We start from the raw sequence: 12,949 nt of genomic DNA on the forward strand, positions 1-12,949 counted from the left end.
TGTATATATATTTTTCAAACAAAATTAGATATAAAGAACTGGTTCTATTACTCTCCAAAACCCAGTAATATTAATGTTTTCTACTATATTTCCATTATAAGTGTACAGAATTTCAGTTACATTTTGGATCAACCTAAATTTTATAAACAAGTCTAGAAATCTGAAGACTATTTTACATTATTTCTATGGGGAATTAATTTTAAGTTTCCAATTTAACAATCTGTTTTTGAAATACGATCCATTCGTAACTATGAAATTGCCTGTTTTTCTAAGAAATTGTTTTCCAAAACGCTATTCCGCTAACACTTCTACTTTCTGGGAAATGAGGAAGGACAGATAATTTTTCCATTATTAGAAAAATGAGGTCTAGAGTAGATTATTATTATTTTTTTTTCCAACGAAATTTTGAATTAGCAGAAAAAGTGTTCTTTCATCTAGATAATGGGTTTTCCTACTTCGGCACATATATTTACCACCAGGGATGCTCGTGTACATCCTATTCATGGTCCCACCTCCTTTGATGCTGAGCTAGGGAGTCTTGTGTAGAGTCTTGGATGGCCCGACAGGCATTTTAATAAGTAATCTAGTGGGTGGGCTTAGAACACAATGAAGCCTGAGCCACACTCCCGTTTGGAAATACTTTCTTGATTTTATTGAAAATTTCTATATCGAACAACAGTCAGATTTTCTATTTCTAACCCATTGCCTCCTGATTTTAGAGACAATTGGAGCTATCCCAGGAATTCCTGTTCTAAATTCCAACATGCATAGGAATATAGACATGAGCCCTCGAAGAGATCATCAAACCATACATTTCATAGTCTTTGGAAACTAAGGCTTAGAAGGTGAGTGATAGAACTAGGGCTAGCCTTCATCCCTTCCTGTGTTTTCTTTTAAGTCTCCCTGTCACAGAGAATGAGGCTGAATTTGGGACAAAATAGATAGCTGAATTAGATCATTAGTGTCAAAAGGCATGCTTTGGCCTAAGGCAATTGCCAGGTCTTTTTATTATCCTTTCATTCTGGGCCTGAAAGATCCAGATTAGTAGACTAGATTGTTTGTCACATTTTAATCATATAGACCTGATTTGGTGATGCTGGATAGTTGATACGGAATCGGGAAAGCAGAAAAGCATAGCCTGAAAAAAGATTATGCTTTTCTGCCCCAAAAGCAAAATTCCCAAGTTAAGCCTAATGCCATTGCATTCTACAATATGCAATGTAAATAAAAATTAACTTCTAATGTTTTATCACATTTACTAAATTATAGGATATATATTGGTCTTCTACAAAGTTTCAGTACATGTGAAGATACAGTTAGGTCCAGTCCGGGAGAACTCTCATCTTCTAGGCACGCACTGGAGCAATCTCAAACATGCACACATATTCACATATTCACACGAATATTTGACATTGTTTAAGAGAAAAAGAAAATTCATACAGAGAGAAAGTAATGCAGCTTATAGTGATCAACACACTTGTAATAACAGACCTGTCAATAAGCTATTTTAAGACAATAAGTTTATCTTGGATAAAGTGGTTTTGTTTTAATTTTCAGGGATAATACTGATTTTCATATGTTCACATAAATAGACATCCTGAGGGAAAGCAAGTATTTTTAATACGATAAATTAATTAATAGAAATGATTTTATCTAATCCTTCCCATTATATTTAAGGTAACATAGGCTTTTTAAGTAAGGAGCCACTAAATTTTAGTTTTTAGGAAAGGACCTGGAGACCACTTATCCCTGCCAGACCCTACAGTGGTTGGTTTAGGAATATTCTGGTGTTCACATGGCAAAAGCATGATTACCTTGATATAATCTGGCCTCACTGAAGTTTTGTTTTTATCTAAGATGCTCAGACCTCAGAGGTGTATGAAGCACCAGAGGTGTCCTAATTCTATTCTCTACTCCATACATATTTCTTATGGGGAAAACTTTAGAATCAAGGATTTGTTATTACCTTTTTGTTGGATATGAAGATTTGTCCAATATCACTAGGAGTTTTTAAACACACCAAACATCTGAATCATTGTCTAGGTACCCCTGGACTTCCACATTCATTAAATGTAAGCAAATTCAGCTGTAGACACTAAAGAGACCTCGGCACAGAATGTTACAGCTGTGCTGCACTGTGTACATTTCTGGAAAGTGGACTTGGTATTATTTTCCCCCAAGAAACCACCAATTTACACATCTGTTCTCTGCAGCAGTGGATATAATTACCACAATGCTGTTTATAGGCACATGACCCTCTGAAGGGGCACTGGTTAAACATCTGTAAACAGAGATAAACATCATATTATGTATCTTTCTCAAGCAATTTGAGCAATTTTTGCTGGAGGAAAAAAAAATAAACCCAAAACATCTTTAGTCCAGTCAATGTTGAGCGGTATCCATCTTTCTAAGACTGTGACTGTGAGAGATCGCTTTTGCCCCCAGGAAGGCAGATTTTACTGAAGTACTCTTTTGACTCAGAAAAGTAGTGTTCAAACAAAATGGGGCATTTTTAAAAAGGACTGTGAGAGAGGTGTGCTGAAGTAGTGTTGGGTTTGCTTACCGTTTCCTCAGATCTCACTAGAAGAGCTGGCTCTTTCAGTACAGAGAGTTTGTATTTCCTAATTCTCTTTTTTCAGAGAACATTTTAGATAAACTCTTGCAATTGCCATTGCATCCACTGTAGGTGGAAAAGGGGACAAATATGTGACTAGCTTAAGATATAATAGTCGATATTTAAATCACTTGGTACTTTGGTCTGAGCACCATTTCTGTTTTACAAATACAGTGACCAACTGATAAATTAAACTGAAAACAGTGGAGTAATTGAAATAGACACTATTTCCAGAGTGGAAAACTTTAAACCAATGAAAGTCAATCGAGCTGAGTTCTTTAGCCTTCAGAAATGGCAGAATTAATTTATTGCAGAAGCAGTGCTTCAGTGTCCATACACAGTGGCTTTGGGGTAGAGGAAGGAATAGACGGAGGAGAGATGAAGGGTAACACATTCTTTCTAATGTTGACCCATATATTTTGGAAAATATCTTTTAGGAATAATTTTTAAATTTCAAATATTAAGTATCTGAAAAGTAAGCAAGGAATCTACTTTTTCATGGGAAAATCCACTAAACATGAACAGGCCAAAAATGTTATTAAAAAAAAAAAAACAGCAATATTTTTATATGGATGGACTTACCCAAACTTTAGGGCCAGTACAAAGTTGAGGCTTCAGAGATAAGGCCCAGGGGAAGCAAGTCACATATCTCTAAACAAGAGGTTTGGACTAGATGGTCAAGTCTCTTCCAGTCACTAATTTTTAGAATCTGTACACCTAGTTTTGGGGTAGGTAGGAGTTTAAGAAATAGAAGTTACTCTTGGTAAACTAACAGCATAAAACACAAAGTAAGAAGAAACCATTCCTCAAAACTTGTCCTACCTTCTCTTGACATAGGAAAATCTAAGCCATATTTTGGTCAAGAAATAGAAAAATCCATATCCCATGATATTCTCCCAAATGAAGTGTATAAGTCCAGTCATTAATTTTTAGCTCAGCCTTACCTCTCATTAGGGTGCCTGTTTAACCTAATCAAACTCTAGATCCTTCAACTTGCCTCCTAAGGTTTTTGACTAGTAGCTTGCTCCATCAGAGATTCTACATAGCAGGATACATTCAGTGCAAACGTGTATATTATTATACAGAATCTACTGTTTATAATGTTATAGAAACTCTATCAGTAATTTATTAGGTACATTTTGTCTCAAGATAATGGTCTGAACCACAATTCAATCTTCATATCTTTCAATTTTCATCACAATATCAACTCTTTCAAAAGAGACCATGAAAGCAATATATGCAAAATATTAGCAACTTAGTTGCAATATCAACAATAAAAATCATTTATTGAACCTCGATAGGAATCAGGAACATAGATGTAGAAAATACAATTCTTTCCTCAAAATACTTATTATTTAGGTATGGTAACAAGAAATGCAACGAAAGAATTAAATAACATAAAGTAGCATACATTCAGAATTAAATGGGTGGTACAGTTAATATGTACTTTAAAAATTCAGATGAGTCTGCAGCCATGCTACCTTGAACAAGCCCGATCCCATCTGATCTCGGAAGCTAAGCAGGGTTGGGCCTGGTTAATACTTGGATGGGAGACCACCTAGGAAGACCAGGTGCTACAAGTGTAAAAAAATTTAAAAAATAAGGGATTTAAGCTAACAAGGCCTTTGCAATCTGTGAGGCCAACAAGGGTTGCCTTGCCTAAAAAATAAAAAAAATAAACAAAAATAAAAAAATAATAAAAAAAATAAAAATTCAAACGAGAAAAATATATCTAGAAGAATCAACAGAAAGGACAGATTCAAAGGGGAAGATAGATTTTGGAGACAAGGGATGAACTCGGTTTCAATTATACACATTCGTAAGAGAGTCTCCAACTAGAGCTATCTAGTACAAAGCACATTAGTACAGAAATATAAACTCAAGAGTCATTTATGGGAAGGTGATAGCTGAAGCTATAAAGGAGGATGAGATTTCTGATGGAAAAAAATAGAGATAAATGGTCTTGCTTTGGGGATATGTGTATTTAGAAGACAAAGGAATAAAGTTGACTCAGTGAAGTCCAGCCTAGAAAGTAGAGCAAAAATTGAAAAGGGCCAGAACAGGAGCTAAGAGAAAAGAGAATCAATCCCAACAAGGGATGTCCAGCAGAGTAGAATGCAGCAAAATGTTAAGTGAAGACTGAGAAAAGGTCTTTGTAAACAGAAATGAAAAGACCACTACGGACCTCAGAGAGAGCAATTTTAGAATAGTGAGGGAGGGAAAGAAGGACAGATTACATGTGTTTAAGGAAACCATGGGTCAGATAAAAATGGAGGAAATTAATATACTCTTTTGAGTATATTGGCAAATTCGTAGAAGGAAATTGAGAAACTAAAACCTTCCATTTCTGCATTGGTAAATAAAATAGAATTTACATATGAAGCGAGTTTAAGATATGCTTACACTTGATGACAGGGTCCAGTTCAGTGTGGCATTCAATACTGACGCACTCTCATCCTGGATAACTGGCAGTATATATATATATATATATATATATATATATATATATATATATATATATTTTTTTTTTTTCAAATAAAAAACCCAATCAAACAACCAAGCTAAAAACTAATGAGATAATTTTCAAACACCAAGCCCAACTTTTCAAACAAAACAACAGCTCTTGTGTCATATGTCGTGTGTGTGTGTGTGTGTGCATGTGTCTGTGTGTGAGAGAGAGACAGAGATAAAGACAGAGAGACAGAGACAAACAGAGACAGAGAGACAGAGACACAGAAATTTTCCCTTAGAAGGAAACTCACAATGCTACAACTCACAGAGCTTCACCACTAATGATGAAGCTTCCCTACTGTGGGCATCCTGGCAAACAGGTTCCAAATAATAAAATGTATCCCAGTGTGAAAAAATTGGACTTTATATTTTCCACATACTTTCTCTTTCCCTTTTACTTTTATGAGGAGTAATACAAGATTAAGAAACAGTAACTTTTAAATAAACAATAAGTTATCAAAGTTATGCTAGAGAAGGGGTCAAGGTTAGTAAGTAAATATATTTTTCTTATTCTATATGTGAAGCTTTGAAAGCTCTAGGGACTAAATGTCTGCAGCTATTAGTGGTGACTCTCTTGAATAGAACATGGGTAAATGCACAAAACTGTAAAGATCTAATGTCCCACCTCAAGTCTAGGGTGGAACCAGGATGGGGAATGAGGAAGGACAAAGGGAAAGAAAATGGGATGCTGAAAAAGATAGAAAAAAAGGAGGGGAGCCCAGAGAGAGAAGGAGACTCCACATGCCCACCTGAAGTAAACTCTTCATGGACTGAAAGGAAATTCAATGGAAAAAAAAATAAGTGGTTTAGATCATCCTCTAAACTTCATGCGTACAAGCTCGGAATCGAAGTTTTCTTTTTAGTTGTAGGTATACTTTAATGCTTACCTGGATATTATGGACCTAACGAAGAGCTCATGCCAGTATATGTTAGAATGTTTCATTCTTTCCCATGGAAATATACTTAGTGAAAGGAACACTGTGAGGTCTGTGAAAATTTAAATGCACACAGGATGAAAGACATCATAGCTTCCTATTAGGTCTCTAAATTAGACAGTGTTCCCAAGATGGCTTCATCTTCCAATAAGGCACTGGGTCCTGAATTTGTATGTCTAAGAACCAACTGAGGAGCTTGTAAATGAAGTCTCTTTTCCAGAAAGCTTCATTTAAAATAGCTTCAAAAACAAACAAACAAACAAACAAACAAACAAACAAACAAACAGGCTTCTCCAGGTAATATGAAGTCAGGTGACCAATAAACCACTTGGAAACATGCTCCTTAACTCACTGTTCTTGCTTAGTAAGCTCCCCTGAAGATTTTTGTTTATTCTTCTACTGTCAGCAGCTGACCAAAGTGCTTAATTGAGAAATAAAAAAGAGGGAGCCTTCAGAATTTTGACAGGATCCCCTAAAAATAACATCATCTCAATCTAACAAATCTCTCATCAACTTCTTTTTCCTTTCTATTGCAAAGTGATATCATTTCTTCACAAGGAACTCTCTTGAAATCTAAGAATTTGAACCCATTCCTTCATTGATATCATATATATTTCCTGCCATAGCCTATCAATCTCTCCTTCCCTCTTCTTCTCTGCTTGACACAAGTTTCTACCTAGCTTGAAAAAATACCACTCTTTCACTACAATCTTATTTCTCTTCCTCCATTCAGTGCCAAATTTCTTGAATGTGTGGTCTCTGTCAATTGTTTTTCTTTCGCCTCAATCCTTTTCTGAGCACCCTCAGTCTTTCATTCTCTATTAAGATGTCCACTTGGAGACTATCAACTGTCCTCTTTCATTCAGTGATATATTCTCCATTCTCATCCTTCCTGATCATTCCTATTTAATAGTGATGCTCATTCTATTTTGGAGCTCTCGCCTTACTGACTTCTCTTATTCCATATGCTGGTTCTTTTACTCATTGATCTTTCTGTTTTTTAAATAAAGAGTCCTCTGCCATTGAAGGGAGAATAGCCATTCCGTCAGCTCTTCCCTTTCTAACTCTCCCTCAACTGAAGCCCTTGAAGATGAATAAGCTTTCAGTCACCCTTTGAGTTACTTGCACCTGTCTCCTCTCCTTCTATTTTTGAATCTTCAATTAGGCATTTCTTCCCGAATGCCTCACTCCTACTGACTATGCTGGAAATCAAAACCATTGTCTTCCCTACAAAACCAGCTCTTCATTCTAAGTTTATCAATTCTGCCACTACTACCTAAGCTGGAAATCTTACAGTTATATTTCATTTCTCTACCTGTCACAGGAAATGTTAGGAGGATGGGCATGCCCTGCAGAATTCACTGGGTTTGAAATGGGATGATGGAATTCAATGCCATAAATGGTGCCCAAGGGTAGACAAGAAAGCAGGATTGAGAACCCAGTGGAAAGAGAACCCCATACTTCAGAGGCCAAGAAGGAATGCTTGATACTGTTCACCCGAAGGGCTCAGAAGCAGAGAATAAGGGTGGGATATAGAGCCAGCAATTTAAGAACTTGGAAAATGAAAATGAAAAGCAAGTAGGTCTGAAGAAGAGTGATTGCCTAAAACAAGGACTGCTTCTATGACTTGCCTTGTCTTACTGCCTATACCTCATGTCATTTAGTCAAACAAACTAGAAGGATCACAGACCACATGTATTGACAGATGTTCTTCATGCCTATAGGCACCGAAAATGGCTCATTTTTCTCAAATGGACTGCATTTAGCTTTACATTTTAATTCCAGTTGTGAACACTCTAGCCCAAGGTGTAATTTCCTCATTTATACTTTAAAAATAATAATAAGCTCTTAACTTGCCTTCCTGTCTGATCTCCCCGTGCAATCTGCATGCATATATACCATACACACATATATAATACCTTCATTGAATCACTCCTTTAGCCAACAGCTGCTAATGGAACAAATTTCTTACCACAGCGGACCAAAATATTTGGCTAGGATTCATCTATACACCGATTTCCACCCCCATCTCTAACTCTTACCTTTAAGTACTCTTCCTTCTTTTCAGGATGGTACCCTCAAGGCTGCATAAGCATGTGCTAGGCCACCCCACTTAGCTGGAATACCATCTCTTCTCCATCATCTGGAACACTCTCCTCCTTTTCCCATCCTGAAAGCCTTCATGTTTCCCTGCCTCTTTCAATGAGCCCTCACTGATCTCTCACAGCACCTGTATCCTTTAATTATATAATTATATAATACTAATTATAGGCCACCTTGTTCCGTTATTTTCATTTGTCAGTTTGTACATATTTCGTAAACATCAGCCTTTTTTCCCCTCCCAGATGGTAGGGTATTCATTCCCCAACTCCATTGCATGTCTTATAGTTAGGTCTGTAAGAGGGGTTCAGGAAATATAAGCTGGTTGTTTGGTTCCCTGGAAGCAGGGTGAGAAGGAGGTTTCTGACATATAATATGGCATCAAATTGCAAATGAGTCTCAAAGAAGTGCCTTGTGGTTGAGATCTTTCTTGATCATATCTTCTCTATAAGAAATTACAACCTACTAAATTAGGACACTGCAAATATTTCTGAAGGCTTATGTTTAATTCAGGGTACCTCCTTTGTCTTGAATTATTTCTACCTTCCCACCCCCTCCCCCTTTCTTCAGGATGACTTGAAGGGCTCTCTCTCTCTTCTCTCTCCCTCTCATTAGACCCTTCTGAATCTCCACCCATAGCAATCATCTCTGAGTTCTTGATATATCACCAAGGCACACTGAAAAGCTTGAATAATATAATCTTGAAATCTTCTTTGACTTTCATCCTTGACCAAAAAACATTGGTGAATTAAGCCTTTCTTGGCTCCAAAAAAAAATTGCAAAAAGAGAAAGAAAAGAAGGAAGGAAGGAAGGGAGAGGAAAGAGAAAGAAGGAGAGAAAGAAAGAAAGAAAGAGAGAGAGAGAGAGAGAGAGAGAGAGAGAGAGAGAGAGAGAGAGAAAGCAAGCAAGCAAAGATAGAGAAAGAAAGGCCCAGCACAGAAGTAATTAGTCATATAAGCAAAGGAAACCTGGGAAACAACAGCTTTGGAAGTTTCCACTGTGCATATAAACAGTTGGCATAAGCAGAGATGCTTGCAGGAATAATCTTTATAGGTCACAAATGTTGGACAGATTGGTGGCCTAGGCCAGACAATCTGTTTATCTAAGGCTGACTTACCCTTGGCCCTGAGTTTCTGGACCCTGACAGTGAGGGAATATTGGGAGAATCTGAGATCATGGTTTAAGAATAATCTTATCAAGAAGCATAATCTAATATGCTTTAATATTAGTATCATATTTTAATTTTTAAAGTTAATCCAATGTTTAATTTTTTTAAATTATTATTAAACAAAAGTTCTGAAAAATGACAATTAAACATTACCTCAGACCCAAATGAGAAATCTGAAAAACCTCTAAAATTCCACAGTTTAGGTTTTGTGTGTTATATGTTTGTATTTGCATGCCATTTTATTTTTCATTTTGTGGGAGCTTATGATGCCTTAATTTTTGCCATACCCAAGGCCGAAAAGCCTCAAGAAATGTTTTTCTTGGGATATTTCTAAGCATTTTACAAGGTAAGATTTTTAACACTTTAGATTTATTCCAAAGCCTGATTTTTCTATGCAAATAAAACTAAACTGAGTTGATGAGGCTTCATTCAAAAATAAGAAAGTGTTTTGAAATACATTAAGAGGTTTTGGGACATTTTTTGTGACAAGAGACTAATACTCTTTGGATTACAAATGTCTAAGTTTAGTATTTAGCTCCCTTCTCTGGATGAGCCTGGAGAATCAGAAACAATGAAGTTTGACAGGGACTGAGACAAGAAGACAAAGGTGAAAGAGTTCAGTAAATTAACTGTTCAAAACTTCAGGAATTCTGCTTTGATCTCTGCTTCTGACCTTTTGAGTGATGAGGGGTAAGCAAAGTTTTGGTTGACCTCCTACCATTTTAAGTGAGGCTCACCTGCTTTTCCTCAGTTGAAGATTTGTAATTGAATAGCAACAAAACATGAAATGTTGGAGGTACTCTAGCAAAGACTAAACTCCAACCTAACAAGAATGTCCCAAAGAGGGATTAATGAATCTTGGAGGAGGACAACTACATCTGATTCATGTAATCGGTCTGTATGTTTTAGTTTATAGCAAGCACTCAATAAGTATTTCCTGATGAATAAATGAATGACTAGTTACCTTCACGTGTACTCTTTTTACTTATAATAAATAAAGTTTGCTGTAAAACAGTATGCAATGTTATGCTAGAAGCAACCTCATACATCTTGTGTCTATCTCATCTTTTGATCACATCATTTTCTCTTGTGCTTGATTCACTCTCATGTTATTTGTAATAGTAACATACTGTATAGGCTTGCGGCTTAGGAGCTGTAGGTTATACCATATAGCCTAGGTGAGTAGTAGGCTGTACCATCTAGGTTTGTGTAAGTACACCCTGTGATGTTCACACAGACAAATCGCCTAGCGATGCATTTCTCAGAACTTAATCCCCTTGTTAAGTGGCACATGACTGTAATATAGGGGCCAGCCATATGTGTTTCTTAAAGATGTCTTTCTCCAAGGAAAGAAGAAAGTCTGAATAACAGCTTCTTTAGGCTCCCTGCTGCAATAAGACTGTCAGGTGGATCCAGACATACTGAAGACACCCTACGATAGCAGAACTATCACCTCACTTCTGTATGGAATAAAACTTCTGATGAAGATCTAGCTCTGAGAATGCCAGGGGGGTTAAGTTTTGATTTGAGATCAGGTTATAAGCACAGAACCCAGTGTCCGAAATTTTGCCATTATACATCTTAACCTTCAATGCCCATAAATCGAATTTTCTTTAAAAGGTTCATTTTTTAAAAATCTCCATTTCTAAGGCCCTGATGCTGAGAAAAGTTATACACAGGATTCCAGCTACAACCACAACCACTGGAACTGCGACGTGCTCAGTAACCACAAAGGATTTTTTTTTCTTTTTTTGCCTTGCAACTTAAATCTTTTCAAGAAAATCTTGCTGTTTTTATCTTTGAGTGTTTTTGCCATGTTGACTCTTCAAAGATTAACTTGGAATGCAAACAGGATGTACGATGGATGTTCTGTCTTATTCAGTGTTTAGAACACCTCATGGTGTCTGACTTAATGCTACAGGTTTGTTATCCTTTCTCAACCAGTTTTTGAACTCCTCCTGCTTTTACCCATTCATCACCCTGATAGTCCTGTCCAAAGACTATCAGGTAAAATACAATAATCAGTCAAAGCCAGATGGTGCCAGTGGCAAAAGCAAGCATTTCCCCTCGTGGTGCCTGCAGTAAATAAATAAATAATACAGTCACATTCAACAATTTAATGAGTATAAATTTATCACAGCAGGAAATTCCTCCCCAAATATTTAAACAATTAAAATGTAAAAGGAGGAATAAATAAGCATTTTGTAGTGGTAGGCAGGACCAAACTTCTCTTTCATTAATCTTAGGAAATACACTGCATCACATGTCTCAAAATGACATAACTGGAAAGAAATATATGGGATGCTACTGGTCAAGATTAAGGGACAAGAGGAATAGATGTACTTGCTATAATATATACGTTTTTTAAGCTTATTTTCATTATTGCATCTGAGCAGAATTTAAATTAATTCATTCAAGAAATATTTATTGAACATTCAACATGTGCCAGGCACTGTACTAGGTGCCAGGAAATATCAGTTACTAAAAGAGTCAAGGGACCCTCCTTATGAAGTTTGCATGTCACTGGTGTTAGCAAATAATAATAATAAATAACTATCTTGGGCGGTTATAAGAACTAGAGAGAAAAATGAAAAAAAGTGAAAGGAGACAGAAAGAGAGTTGTAGGGGTGAGGTGCCGCTTTATACAGGGTGATGAGAGAAAGCCTCCTTGATGAGATCTATAAAGGGGAGATTTGAGCAGAGCCATGAGGAAGTAAGGGAGCAAGTTATGAGAATAGATTCAACAAACAAAATGTTTCAGGCAGAAGGAACAGTGAGTGCAAAACTTGAGAATGCTGCAATAATCCAGGTGAAAAACTTTAGTAGCTTGGGCCTGATTTCTTGGGTATAGGATTGTATTAGTAAAATTCTTGAGTGTAAGCAATAGAAACTGGACTGGATTAGAAAAATATCTGAGCTCTCTTTACTGATGGGAAAGCCAGAGAATGAGGCTCAAAAAATAGGCCAGAACCAAGGAAAACAAGCAGGACCTAGGAAACACAGCTAAGGCGAGACTAGTCCACGGGCACCACAACCACAAGACCCCAGATGCCACCACCACTGAGGATAACGTATAACATCTTTGCATCATTCCTGAAGATTCAAAGTGGTTCAGTCTAGGTCTTGAAATGCTCACGTTCCAGTTGCCTGGAAATGATGGGCCTCTCCAGCTTCTGAGTATGAGACAGGCTCAAATCTCTATTTCTATTTTATTGGCCACATCTGTAAGATAGGCTAATTATATTTCAGTTCCGGGCTTCAAGAACAAATTTATATTAGCCCTAAAGAGCAATGAATGTTATTAAACCTTAGACACACATACACACACAAATGCACACGCACACACACACTACCCAAACTTCAAAAAGCCATCCTGAAAGAATTCCTACCAAACGATACTCAGACACGATTTGTTTAACATACTCTCAACATCCCATCACCTACAACATCAACAAGCAATAGTTAACATTAAGTGCTTACTATATGTCAGGTATAGTCCTAAGAAAATTACACATATTAACACATTTAATCCATAAAAATTCTGTGGAGTTGTGATATTTAAGTCTTAACACCTACAAATGTTCTCTTATTCATGAAACTTACTCTCTAGGACTCCAAGGC

General features: G+C 36.7%; 1 protein-coding gene and 1 pseudogene across 1 annotated transcript in view; one reads left to right on the forward strand and one right to left on the reverse strand.

Moving 5' to 3' along the window:
• Positions 1-12,949, reverse strand: part of GAP43 (growth associated protein 43) — a 94,746-nt gene that overhangs the window by 63,765 nt on the left and 18,032 nt on the right. The gene's annotated exons all lie outside the window — the stretch shown is intronic.
• Positions 4,079-4,197, forward strand: LOC118602237 (annotated as a pseudogene).

The sequence above is a fragment of the Rousettus aegyptiacus genome, unplaced genomic scaffold, assembly GCF_014176215.1.
Source record: "Rousettus aegyptiacus isolate mRouAeg1 unplaced genomic scaffold, mRouAeg1.p scaffold_m13_p_4, whole genome shotgun sequence".
NCBI classification, from domain to species: Eukaryota; Metazoa; Chordata; class Mammalia; order Chiroptera; family Pteropodidae; genus Rousettus; species Rousettus aegyptiacus.